This window comes from Cryptomeria japonica, chromosome 5, assembly GCF_030272615.1.
Source record: "Cryptomeria japonica chromosome 5, Sugi_1.0, whole genome shotgun sequence".
NCBI lineage: Eukaryota > Viridiplantae > Streptophyta > Pinopsida > Cupressales > Cupressaceae > Cryptomeria > Cryptomeria japonica.
In genome coordinates this window covers 474,153,655-474,167,206 of record NC_081409.1, presented here as the reverse complement: position 1 = coordinate 474,167,206, position 13,552 = coordinate 474,153,655, and positions in this window count along the sequence as shown.

The window sequence follows — 13,552 nt, the reverse complement described above, 5'->3', positions numbered from 1 at the left end:
ATGCCTATGAAAAGTTGTGCCGAAACTTTAGGTTATACACAACCTCCTACTCAAGTTAATCATTCTATTCCTTTGACAACTCCTATTGCTAGTATACCTACTTTTACATCAAACATAATGACTACTTCAATACAAGACATTCCTCCTATGATCACCAGTCATGGGGGCAATCCTTCTTCTTCAATCAACCCTCTTCCTTCATTCAATCCAACTTCTTCATTCATTCCTTCAATGAGTGTTCCTATTATATCTCCACAAATGAACATGGCACAAGGGGGCAATTCATTTAACCATTCCATTCCTCCTTGTAATGTTCCTCCTTTCCAATCATCTCCTATGACTAACTATCATAGTGTCCCACCACCTTACTCTCAATCAATACCTTCTTTCAATAACATAATACCTCCATCACAATCTAACACGTCTAATATGAATTCTTCGACTGAAGCGACCATTAACAATCTTGCACAAACTGTCTCTTCTTTACAGCAACAAATTGCCTCTATGAATCAATCTAAGATTAGTGTGCCCACATTTGATGTTGCGAGCCCACTTTCTCTTGACATTGTTCGAGCTATCCCCCCTAAACATGTTGAAATCCCGCATTTGGAGCTTTATAATGGTAAGGGTGATCCTCTAACACATGTTAAGACCTTTCAAACAATATGTACCGATTTTGCTTATGACCAAAGGTTGCTTGCAAAACTGTTTACTAGAACATTAAGAGATAAAGCCCTACAATGGTATTGCTCGTTGCCTTCTTATTCTATTACTTCTTTCGAACAACTTGCAAATGCTTTTATTCAACAATTTCAAAACAATATAAGTCCTAAAGTTACTTTGATTGATTTAATGCATTGTAAACAAGGTGTTAAAGAAAGAGTGACTGATTTCATTGGTAGATATAAGCATTTGTATGCTCAAATTTCCTTTCCAGTACCTGACAATGATATTCAAAGAATCTTTATTTCTAATTTACAAAAAGATATTAGAGAAAAACTCCTGTTTTCTGAGTTTACTTCTTTCCAACAGTTGTGCGCAACTCTTCACAATTATCAACTGACTGTGAGTCAAATGGAACAAGAAAATCCTATGGCTCCGAGTGATAAGGGTGATAGTAGTCAACAACCATTTGGGAAGTTTAAACCGAACAAAGAGTCTATTAAATTCATTGAAAACATCATCAACAACAATGTGAATGTAGCATCAGGTGTGCCTCCTATTTCTAAGTTTTTCAAGAAAGAAAGAAAGTTTACTCCTTTGAATGAATCATTGCATAGTATTGTGAATAAGTTATTGGAACAAAATGTGCTTACTCTCCCTCCTATAAGGCAAATAGATCCTACAAAAATTAATTCACCCTATGTTGATAACAAATCTTTTTGTCAATTTCATCGTCAACCTGGGCATGATACTGAAAAATGTTTTGCATTAAAGGGTAAAATTCAAGATCTGATTGATAATAATACTATCTCTGTTTCTGGTGTGAATGATAAAGGCAACACATCTATAGCTCCTCCTAACCAAAATCTTAAGATTTTTACTGATCCATTGCCTTCTCATACCTCTAATGCGATTGATACTACTGATTCCTCTGTCTCACCTAATGATCTCGTGTCTATGACTCCGAATGTGATTAACTTTGTGGAACAGCATAAAATCCCTAAAGAACCTTCCATCACATTTGATTCCAATGAAACTATCAGGGCACCTGATGGTCCTTTATATATAGTTGCAAAATTCAAGAATACACCTTGCCGTGGAGTGCTTATTGATCCTTCTTGCATGGTTAATGTCATTACTGAAGAATTTATTTTTACTTTGCAATTGAATCAAGTGATCTATGACAAAACAAATGTGGTTGTGAAATTATTTGATGCATTTTCTTCTCCTGCAATTGGTTCTATTACATTACCTATTGAGGTTCATAACAAATCCCTTGATGTGAGCTTTGCTATTGTTCCATTGTCCGAACAATTTCGTGTGAAGCTAGGCTATCCTTGGCTATCTTCCATGAAAGCTATTGCTTCTCCTATTCACAAGTGTTTGAAATTTCCCTATAATGGTGAAATTGTTACTGTCAATCATAGTCTCTTTAAACCAGCTGAAAGAACTTCTAGCGTTCCTATTGATTATTTTTGGCCTAAACAATTCCAATCTCTTCCACCGCGAAGTGATCATCTTTTCAAATCTTACCAAAAGTGGAAAAAAGATATGATCCTATCTCTAAGTGAACCTAGAACACCCAAACTTGATATTCCTATCGTTCTTGAGAAGGAAGTTCTTCCTTTGAAAGATAAAACTAATGTCTTTCCTCAAGAAAATTCCCAACCCATCCCTATGAATGTGACTATGCCTATGTCTAATAAACTTTCTAAAGGTAGACCTCTACCTCCTCGTCATGATGGACTTGGTCTCCTTCCTAAACCAAATATTCCTCCTTTATATGGAGCAGTTCCTCCTCCTTCCTCTTCTCCTATTGTTCAACCTAAGAGACCACAACCCAAACACCCAAGTGATAAGGATGAGAACATTCCTCCTCCTCAATCTCCTCAGCTTCCTACTAAGACTAGACGAAATCGTTCTGCACGTGAACGTCGACGAAAGCGTCATCTTCGAGCTCAGGCAGCTGCTTCTCAAACTTTGCAATCCCCAAAAACACCTTCAGCCAGTATTATTCCATTTTCTCCTTAGCCGAAAATTGAGCCAAAATCTCCTCAACATAAGATGCATGATGGTCTTGATCCTGTGCGAGTTAAAGATCCTATTTTTATAAATCTTGATGATGATATAGATGAAAATGTTATTCATGATGAAAATGTTATGCATGATGAAAATGTTACTCCTGTTCATTCTGATAGTGAATATGAATATGTTGATGTTGATAACCATTTATCTAACGAATTTTCTAAAGCACTTATCCTAGCTCCTAGACAAGAACAACGTGGCTTGGAACATGAACATAGCCCTTGTTTGGATCTTGTGATAGCTCCATCTGCTGTGTTGGATGTTCCTCCTCTAGCATGTTTCCTGCCTTCCCGAAATATTGATCAGCAAGATCAGGGGGTGGATGACGTGCTAGACTAGTTTCATTAGCATAGCAGACTCTCTCCTCCTCTCTTGATCTCTTTTGTTACTTCTTCTATGTGTTATTCTTATTCTTCTATTTGTTGTCCTTAGTGTTGTCTACTTGAGGACGATGCAAAGCATTGAGATCTCTTTTGGTTTCTCTCATGTTGACTCAAAAGACACATGTGTTCCCTTCTTCTAGGTGACCTTCCTTGATTGGGGAATGAAGAACAATTATGCATACATACATATGATATACATGAATTATCATACAACATACTGACCCCGAGGAAAGCGAAGTCACCTTGTGCTTTGTGTTTTGTGTCTATTATCCTTGGGCTTATCTCACACTTGGGGGCTAAATCCTTGTGATAACGTGCTCCTTTCCCTTCTCATTTCTTATATGTATCACTACCTTAAAGCAATCACCCCCGATGAGGCGTGTGCGATCGCTTTAACGTAGGGGGGCATACATCCCATTCATATCTTTTCAAGATACTTGAAAATTCTTGACAAATTTAGCTTTGCCTTGAAAATTTTTGATATCTTTCTTGCATGACTCATAGTGAGGGAACCTTACTACTGACAGTCATGGTTCTCCCTCATGATCTTCCCTTTTACTTTGTCAATCGAATTCGTAAGATCCTTAGTCCACTGGGGGCTTGGTGTATCTTGCCTCCTTGACGTGGTGAAAGTCTTTCAATGTTGTTTCCTTGTACTTTACCGGAAGTATGAGCGTACGCTTATACTCCCGCTAAAGTGGGGGCTAAATGTAGCGTCCTAAAATTGCAACACTTGCAATTTTGACTGCATTTGGGTCTTCACGATGGCGGCGCAATGTTGAACCTGAATGGAGACCCCGAAACCTGCTTGTGACATCAAAAACTGCATTTTTCTGCACCCTGGCCTAATCTCTCCTTGCACCCTGCTGTCCCGGGAGGTGGGACCATGGCGCCCAGCGCCCTGGTCCCTGGCCCTATTTTGGGCCCGGTCTCCTTTTGGGCATCGGGTCTTGAAGTTTGCAAATTGGAAAATATTGTTTCTTGGTCGGCCTAAGGTCGGAAAAATTAGTCTATCAACCCTAATGGACAAGTATATAAACTATATTTCCCCTCCCATTTGAGGAGGTAAGACGAAAGAGGAAGGAAAACAGATGTGCGCAAAAGGCGGAAGCGATATTCAAACATTCAATCATTCAAGCATTCCTTCAAGCAATTGAGCATTCTAAGTCTCCATTCAAGGCTAAGTGTTGCATTCAAGACAGGATTCAACCATTGAAGAGGAGATCACATACAACATACAACATACTACATACATTACACCTTCGCATGTAAGAATACAAACATTCTTACAACAAGGTATCAGTACTTGTTTACATTACAAACATTTACACTTACAGCATTCTCATTTCTTGGTTAATTCCAAAACTGGGGTTTGACCTAAAGGCAAACCCCTAATCCCTAACCCCCCAATCGTCCTCTCTTTTCTGTGTGTAGGTTGCAGGTACGCGGCTGTAATTGAAGATCTGGAATCCTTGTGTAGAGACGAACAGATCCACCTTCGTTTCGCAGATTTTTCGGAGGACCGTGTGCACGTCGGGCTCCATCGTCCCGTCGACTTTCGCTCAAATTTGCAGAACAGCACCGTCTCGACATTTTACTGCTAATTCTAGGTCTGCAGCTTCATCCCGTATCCCTATCTTTGTTTGTAAGCGAATCTTTCTTGCTTCTACATACATTCCTAGTTCAATCATTCTATCTATATTCTTTACAAAAGAGGGTATCCTTGATGTCTTAACCCTTGAAACTCATTTAGAATCCAATCCTGCATTGTGTGGGATTGGATCTTGTGGGTTTCAACCCCTCTTTTGAATGTAAAGTCTTTCCTAAGTGAAAACCATCAACCCTAGTGACCTCCCTTCTCTCTCCTTGGAGTTGGGGAGGGGAGAACAACTAGGGTTCGATTTTTTCGCTTTACAAATCTAAACATGACAAAACACATATAAATGAATGATATATCTTGACTCATGATTTTAACACTTTGACAATAATGGTTCAACTATTTTATTTGGATTTTTGCTATCATGGTTTCTGAGTAACTCCAGGATGTCTTTGACTCAAGGAACAAGGAAGGAACATGATATTTTTCTTCTCTACTGTCTGTAAATTGATCGTTAATATGTGCAAAGTTGTCTCAGGACATGATCATCGGAGTATCATGGAAGACATTTCAGACTTGCATATATGAATGGTTAATACTGCCTGTTTTATGCAAGCAACACTCAGGTCATCTTGGTTCAATTATAACTCGATGCTTGTGCTAACTTGCAATATCAAAACCTAGGAAAGTAGTGCTCAGGTCATCATGGTTCAATTATACCATTGATGTTTGCACTCACTTCCCAAATTTTAAAGGCTCAATGATGAAACAAAGCAATGACTCCATGACCGATCCGATCACCGCATTGCATTTCATTTTGCATTTGCATTTTAAAGTAGATTTGCATTTTATTTTGCATGGGATCACAACGCTCATCTTTTCCAAGGCCAAAGCCTAACATGGTGTTATCTCTCTTATTATGTGATTAAGTACATTGGACAATAACAAAAATAATCAATTCATTCATCTTGCATGATAAGTTAGTTCATCTCATGTAACCATTGCATACTAAGGCATCATTCATATAGAGCGTCCAATCATTCATTCATTTAGTTAGATCATTGCATGGCATTCATCTAATCTCAAATCATATAAACTAGCACCATTACATTGCATTGCATCCATCTCATATTAGCATACATGACAAAATCATAAAAATATCATAAACATAGAAAGTATTGCATTGCACATACATCACATAGCACTTATAAGCATCACCATACATATTTGTATTTGCATACATCATGTAAATACTGCATCATCATATATCCATCATCTAGAATCCATAAGCATATAGAAATTAAATCATACATCAAGCATACATCATGAAAGTAACTGAACAGCATAATCATATATCAAATAGAATGCATCCATCATCTCATAGATCATGTAGAGCGAATAGGATCGACTGCATATCATATCATCAAAGCACGATCAATGTCCAAGGTACAATGATATCACAAAATATAGGAGATACATCACAAATATACATCTCGAGAATCATCAATATCTCATCACAAAAAGGTGTGTACGTGAGTGGATCAATGTCCCATATCAGCGTGACCACTAGGATGCAGAGCAGAACTCTGTCCTGATGCGACAGGTATAGTAACACCAGCTGGTACCCCTATACCCGAGTCCCCACCTCGGGGATCTCTCTAAAGTGGCTTTGTCACTTCTCGACTCTCAATTTGGCTCTGTCCTGATCTCCTGCCCAGCTGTGAAAATCCTAGAGCCTTCCGATCAACAGGAACAACAACAAAGTATAAGGTCCTGTAATACTCAGCCTCTCAGATCCCCTAGTGCATCATCTTCAGGACAGTCTTCCCTGAAATAGAATCTCCTGATAATTGTACCTGTGCCTCAGCTTGTCGACACCTATCCTTAGTTGCATCTCTCTCGACTATGAGAGAAGTCATCTGAGTCTCTAGCTGGGCCATCTGAGAGTCCCTCTCTGCTAGTCGACTCTCTAGCTACTGAACCTGAGCATGTAAGTCTGTAATCTGAGCCTGTTGCTGATGACATGACATCCTAATGAGGATCCATCGAGGTGCCTCTGCTTGTGATACTGTCATAGGTACCTGTTCAACCGGGGGAACCTCCTGCTTTGGGACCTGATGCCCCTGATCCCCTGGACCTGATCTCCTTCGTCTGACCACTTGGGCCATCCAATCTGTATATACATCTCTGGCAAATCTAGAACTGCTAGCTTCTGGTGTGCTTGTCGCTGCCACTGCCACTGCTCGACCATCTCCCCCATCCCCCCCATTATCATCTCCTTCATCTTCATCTCCAACACCATGATCTCCTGCATCTCCTCCATATCCATCTCCATCTCTGCCATCATCTCTGCCTCCACCTCCTCCCCCCCATCATCCCTCTGTTGTCTCGGAGCTCTGCATCATAGCCTCTCATCATCCTCATCTAAAACTGGCTCTGGCTCATCCAGACGTGTTAACCTCAGAAACCTATGTACGGTACAGTGCACTACATACTCATTTGTCATCCCACTATCCATCACACCTGGAAGATAATCCCAATCCAGTGGCCCTAATAATCAATAGTCTGCACATGGCTGGTCATATGAAATAGAAGGCCCCCAAGTAGCCACATACAGTCTCCTACGAGCATAATGAGCTATACCCTGTGGTGTCCCCTATATCTTGGCATACTGTCTCAACACCCTCGTACAAAGGAATCACTCGATGACATAGGGTGTCAATCCAATCAGATATCATGTCATGAATACATACGGCATCTTTGCTGCATCATCGGGCCAAAAAAAAACAATCCCTGTATGGTCTCCATATCACAGTATCCAGATCATCCAAGGTTTGTCGCTAGTACTCCAATTTGCCCAGCTTTAGCTGGACAATGATACCTGGATACCCGTCAGCATAAGGCCTGCCTACAAGTCTATCTCTGTTAGCCAATGGTCGTGTGATAGGCAGGTGCTCCCAGGCCCATATCTGAAGCACGATCACCCCTGTTGATAACGCAGTTGAGCTCTGGTACACAACTTGGTGCAGGTCATGATATAAGTACGCCAACATGCATGACCCCCATGCAAATCGGGTCCCCTGTGTCACCATCTGCTCAATAAGACGACCCCATCCAACAGATAATCCCTTTGACTTGTGATTAAGACAAAGGAAACCTCCAATGAATCCGCGCGAGCACAGTAGGTAATGTGGCATATCCTAGCTCTAGCATCTCCTGCCACACAATCTCATATCCACCTATCTCATCATCCTCAAACACTCACCAAAGTGCATCTGTCTGACCCACTCGCTGAGATCGTAATACACTAGCTCGCCCATCACAAGGATGTGCAATATCTGGTAGACATCCTTGGGTGTCACCGTCATCTCATCTGTCGGCAAATGAAAAGTGTTGTGCTCGCTATGCCAACACTCTGTTAAGGTTGTCAATAATCCTCTGTTTATCAAGGGTCGGGGCATGTCAAGAAGGGAAGATAAATCACACCTACCAATGTGGTCTCGCTTCGCTTGGCTAAGGCGGGGTATCAACATCCATGTCTTTGGGAAGCACTCCCGAGACTGGAGAACAGTAAAGTGCTCCTGCAATCAAATCATTTCATCATACCAGTTTCTTGATTTATCTATCTATCAAATTAATCTATCTATCGATCTATCTTGCTCAATTGAGTTTTTTTATCAAATCTCGTTGGGCCCCTATCAATAACACTCATCTGTCGTGAAGTCATTATCAACCCTATCTCATCTCACGTGTACATCGAGATAATCAAAACTGATCATCAAATTATCAATCGGGAGCGTCTAATTTTATCAATTAGATAGCTAATCAAATCTTACCTTATCAAAATCAAATTGATAGCAAACCCAACCTCTTTATCAAATCAACTCGAAAAATGACACAAATCGACAAATTAAATCATTTTCTTCAAAAATTGGCAAATCAAATCGTGCTTTCAAAATCACCCAATAAAAAAAACGCAAAAAAAAAACAAATCGAAAAATCACAAAATCAAAACAAATTTGAAAAATCAAAATCAAAATAAAATCGAAAAATCAAAAACTGAAAAAAATCGAAAAATCACAAAAAAACAAAAAAAAAACAAAAATCAAAATCCAAAAAAATCGTAAAATTTATAAAAAAAATTCAGCCTCGACCCCCCCTGCGGTGGCGGCCATTGCCCCCTCTCCCCTCCCCCCCCCCCCCACTAGGGTTTTTTTAATTTTTTTTTTGCAAAGGCAATTTAAATGAAACAAATTAAATTTTATTTATTTATTTATTGAAAATGACTTTTCAAATTGCAACATGTAATAAATGATTTTTTTGGGGGATGCGAATTGAATTTTTTTCAAAAACTCCTATGAACCCATTTCGTAAATCGAAAAACCCATCTCAAAAATGTAATTTTTTTTCCAACCCATCTGACGAAAACGCTAAAAAATGATTTTTTATGCAAATAGCTAATTTTTTCAAAAAATCAACTAAAACTTAATAAAGCTAAGTTTTCTCGAAGTACGTACCGATGGACCATATGTCGGAGGACGCTTGTATCGCCGAACTCGCTCAAACCTATGTTAGTGGTACGAGATCGCCATTCCTTCCTCTAGAGCAATTTTTTTCTCAAACATCTGAAGTGCACAAATGAGGAGTGGTAAAAGGAATTCACCTTTTTAAACTCACACTGGGGCATTTAAGTGGGATTTTTATTCCACTGATTTTTAATCATCTAATCAACCCGACAGGGCAGCATTTTCAATTTTTGTATCGGGAAATGAATCGGATTGACTCTGAAAATCTCTAAAAATCGGAAAATCATTAAAAATCTAAAAATCAAAAATTTCAAAAAAATCAAAAAATTGCGAAAAATTCAAAAATATTAAAAAATTATCCGATTCATCTCCCAAGGGGGCATCCTCGCATCAATATCTACCAATCAACGTCTGGGGCATCATATCAAGATTTATCATCTCAAAGATCGAAACTGCATCAAATCCGCATCATATTGAGATTTATCATCTCAAAATCAAATTAGTATCATATCGAAACCAAATCCGCATTAAATCAAGATGAAATCTGCATCCTATCGAAATCAATATCAGCAACATCATCAATCGATTTTTCTTTAAACCAACGCGTCATCACACATCGCTTCAAAGAGGGGCAAAATATATACACCTAACAATGGTCTGAAGATAATTAAATACGCAGTTATTTGATTAATTCCCCTTCCCAATTAATTGAATTCACAAGCAATTTAATTAATTTCTCTATTTATCTACTAGTAAATAAATCTACATGATTTATTTATATAATTCATTTCATATCTCCCTTTGATTAATTAATTCTAAATTAATTAATGTCACCCCATATAAATCAATTCTTCTAATCCCTAATTAAGATTAACAAACTCAAGTTTGTTGAGATTAATTATCATTTTCCAATTATTTGAATTTCTAAATTCAAATGAACACATGGCTCCTAACTTTTAACCACCTAACCTAACCATCCCCTAACCTAACCCATTCCATCTAACCCTGGGTTTAACTAACCCTATCCTATCTTGCACATCCTAACATCCTATGGTGTGGATATTCTCCCCTTGAGACACATGGCACTTTTGCCACATGTCTCCTCCCTTGGACACTTGCCCTCTCATGAGCAAGGCTCCTTGACACTTGTCACCACAGAGATGACAAGTGTCCCTTCCTCCAACCTCTTCTCCAACTTCCTCAATCTTGGCCCTTGATATCTTCAGATCAGATCTAGACCGTTGATTCCTGCCACCTCAGCTTTAGCCTTGGAATTCCTATAAATATCTCCCATTTTGGAGCAATAAGGATCCCTTGCATTCATAGCTTTGACATCATTACTATAGGCATTTGCATATCAATTATCTAGCAATTAGCTTTTGGATTAATCATAGCATGTTAATCTAGTTTCTTAAATCATGCATTTCATATCATCTCCATAGTCAATCATGATCAAATAGCTACTCAACTCTTGAGTTGCCACTTTGGAGGTCATTGCTCCGCTGAGAGCCAATAAATCCAACACCTTAAAGGTCCTCAAGAATAGAGGAAAATGAGACATTTCAAGGAAGGCTTATGGTTTGCATTTCTAATCTATTTTTTAATTAAGCTTTTCAATTACATTTTATTGTCTCATTATATGTGTATGCCTTCTATATACCACATTTTTAGCATCACACACACACACACACACACACACACACACACACACACACACACACACACACACACACACACACATATGTATATGTATATGTATGTGTGTGTGTGTGTGATGCAGGAGCATCCCCAATCGATGAGCAATCTTGCATCAACCAAAAATATATTTGCTTTTCAGTTGTTCTTGTTCTATGTTGTTGATTTTGTGTTACTTCCAGAATTCTTCAGTAGTTGTTCGTTTTTCATTGCGGATATGTATATATGTGTACACACACACACATACACACACACACACATGTGTGTGTGTGTGTGTGATGCAGGAGCATCCCCAATCGATGAGCAATCTTGCATCAACCAAAAATATATTTTCTTTTCAGTTGTTCTTGTTGTGTTGTTGATTTTGTGTTACTTCCAAAATTCTCCGGTAGTTGTTCGTTTTTTTGTTGTGGATCAGATTCTTGGCTTCCAGACGTGTTCTTATTCCTTTTTCTAGATTTCTAGTTCATTTGGACTCTTTTTCCGACAAGTTATTGCTTCTAGATTGGTTGTTTCTTGGTTTTGGAGCAGTTTTTGACCTTAACAGCTAGTTGGAGATTTCTTCTCTTGCAGAGAAATTTCTCGACTTGTGGATCTAATTGGCACCATGCACGATGTTCCTAGGCCCTTGGACAACCTTCTTTGGTGGTTCACACTTCATTATTTTCTATGGTGGGGGTGATATTCACGCTTTGGGTCTGACCTATCTTACACGTTTCATTTTCCTGTCTTTGGGAGAATGCGATCTTTTGTGGCTGACCCGGATATGTTTTGGATGCTATTTATATTGTTGTAATTGATCCTTAGAGGGAATTGAAATATGGTATGAGAATGATTTCATATTATGTAATTTGGATACCTCGTGGGGGTTCGAATAGATTGAAATATAGAACGTAAGTTGTTCTAGGCGTATTAGCTTTTATGTACACTGAATGTTGTCAGCTGATTTATAATGAATCTATGATGTTGCGGATGTTTGAATCAATATTTTCTCTATGTTTTATTGTTGCTTCTGTGGTGTTACTCTTGTTGCATGATCTGAACTATTCTCTTTAAGGACCCTCTAAATTATGACTGCATCAAGTGGTATCAGAGCTGGTTGTGAACGTTGAGGCATTTTGTTAGGTGAATAGATCACCGATTTGAGGCGGGCTGCAAATGTGTTTAATAGATCGTCGATGAAGAGGAAATTGAAACTTGTAGTCAGATTGTCGAGTTGAGGAAGTTGCACCGGAGCAAAGGAGGAGATGCTACCAAGAAGGATGAACCCTCGAAGGGTAGAGCAGATGATGGAGGATTTCAGAAATGAGATGAGGAATGAGATCTGAAACGCGTTGGCTAGTTTGTGAAGGAATCTGGAATTGGAGGATGAGTATGAAGAGGCTGGAGAAGAAATGGAGGTCCAATAGGTTGAAGGACCAAAATATGAAAGGGAAGAAAGATTCCTTAGAGCAGTGGCACAAGTGAGTAAACTTCATAAAGTGGAGGTTTTTAACTTTTTGGGTACGTTGAATTCGGAAGACCTGATAGACTGGATCGAAGAATTGGAGGATTACTTTGAGTTTGAGGATATTAGAGATCCACTGAGAGTTAGTTTAGCACAAAATAAGTTGAAAGGGCATCCTTATTTATGGTGGAAAGAGTTGCAGAGAGATAGAGTGGAGAATGGTGAGATGAAAATCACCCGACGGAGACATATGGTTGCAAGATTGAAGGCTAAATTCATTCCGGGAGACTAGGAGTTGGAATTGTTTAAGAAGTTGTAGAACTTGAAACAAAGTAACATGAATGTGAAAGAGTATATTGAGGAATTATACAAGGTGATAATCATATCTGGACATAGAGAGATGCATAGAGAGAAGGTGGCTAGATACATAAATGGACTTGGATTTAACATTCAAGATGAGATGAGTATGCTGAAGCTTTCTATAGTGGAGGTGACTTACCAATATGCTTTGAAGGATGAAGATAAAGTGAAAAGAAGACAATAGAATAACCCTAAGGGAAGAGAGAGATATGTAGTGAATAGAGGGCAGATGAGTGGCAGTATAGAGAAGCAGACTATTGAAGATGATACAAGATCTAAATCGAGTAAAGAACCAAATTAGAAGACATAGAGGAAAGGGAATGGCAATAGCAGTTTGGAATTCATGGGCAAATGTTTCGAGTGTGGAGAAACCAGACACATATCTTATGAGTGTTCCTCGAGGGTTGATAAGAGAATAGAAAGGAATTTCATAGCTCATGAGCAATCAGATACTAGAGCTGCGGATGAGAACATGATAGCACCGGAGTAGGGAGAATCCCTTATGTTTAGAGGAGTCTTGGTGGAGCAGAGCAAATAAGAAACTAGACCTACACAAAGGAAGGATCTTTTACGGATTGTATGCAAATCAGGAGGTAAGTGTTGTAAGGTTATTATCGATACTGGAAGTACTGCAAATTTGGTATCAAAGGAGATGGTAGAGAAGCTTAGTTTGAAGAGGCTTGAGCATCCTTGTCCTTACAAGGAGAGTTTGTTGAAATATGATCATGTGGTAGAGATGAGAGACCAGTGCTTGGTGAATTTTAATATTGGACCCTTCAAGGATGAAGTCTTGTGT